The sequence below is a fragment of the Salmo trutta genome, chromosome 25 (assembly GCF_901001165.1).
Source record: "Salmo trutta chromosome 25, fSalTru1.1, whole genome shotgun sequence".
Lineage (NCBI taxonomy): Eukaryota > Metazoa > Chordata > Actinopteri > Salmoniformes > Salmonidae > Salmo > Salmo trutta.
The window spans coordinates 31145288-31146632 of NC_042981.1; positions in this window are offsets into that span (position 1 = coordinate 31145288).

Here is a 1345-nt window from a genome sequence, read left to right on the forward strand (position 1 = left end):
CTTCCTGTAGTTGTTGATCAGTCTCTCACGTCGCTGTGAAGGAATTTTGGCCCACTCTTCAATGCAAAACTGCTGTAACTCAGTGTGCAAAAAGTTATACTTTTGAATCATCTGTCCATAGAACATTCTTCCAAAAGTCTTGATTATCATCCACGTGTTTTCAGGTGCTTTTTGGCAAACTTGAGTCAACTTTTTGGACGACATGGGTCACATTGTGTCTGGTGAAAACCAACCACTGCATTCCATAGTAAGAACCTCATACCAACGCTGAAGCATGGTGGTGGTAGTGTGATGGTTTGGGGATGTTTTTCTGCCTCAGGACCTGGACGACTTGCCTTAATAGAAGGAACCATGAATTCTGCTCTGTATCAGAGAATTCTACAGGAGAATGTCAGGCCATCCGTCTGTGAGCTGAAGCTTAAGCGCAGCAAAACAATGACCCAAAACACACAATCAAGTCGACATGAAAATGGCTAGAAAGCAACACATTTGAAGTTTTGGAATGGCCTAGTTAAAGTCCAGACCTAATCCTAATTGAGATGTTGTGGCAGGACTTGAAACGAGCAGTTCTTGCTTAAAAACCCACAAATGTCGCTGAGTTAAAGCAGTACTACATGCAAGACTGGGACAAAATTCCTCCACAGTGACGTGAGAGACTGATCATCAACTACAGGAAGTGTGGGGTTGGAGTCATCGCAGCTAAAGGTGGAACAACCAGTTATTTAGTATATGGGGGCAATTACTTTTTCACACAGGGGAATTGGGTGTTGCATAACTTTGTTAATTAAATTAATAAAATTAGTATATACACCGCATATTGTTTTGTTATTTGTAAACGCAGGTTCCCTTTATCTAATATTAGGTTTTGGTTAAAGATCTGATAACATTCAGACACAGAAATATGTGCAGCTCATTGCAGCACAACCATTTATGGAGTATAAGGTGCCAAATACTTTTTCACGGCACTGTAAATACAGCCAGTGTACAGTATAACCATAAGCATATAATGCTAATTATATTTCATCATTCAAATTAGGCCTACTGCTAAGGCAAAGATTGACACAACAACACCAGGTAATTTGATTGACAATCACTTGCGGCGGGTGAAGTTTAAACGCAGGGCCTTTTCAGGTCATGTAGGTTAGACATCCTTAGGAACTGAACTAATACAAGCATTAGGACTGGTATCTTGAAATAATACTTCAAACGTAAACAAAGACAGCCATTCAACATAAGTTTGCCATTCAAATAGCACACTTACATAATGTATGACGTGTCAATACTCATACCTCAAAGAATAAAGTGCTTGTAAGTATTTTCAAGCAGACAAAATTCTCAAAATGAC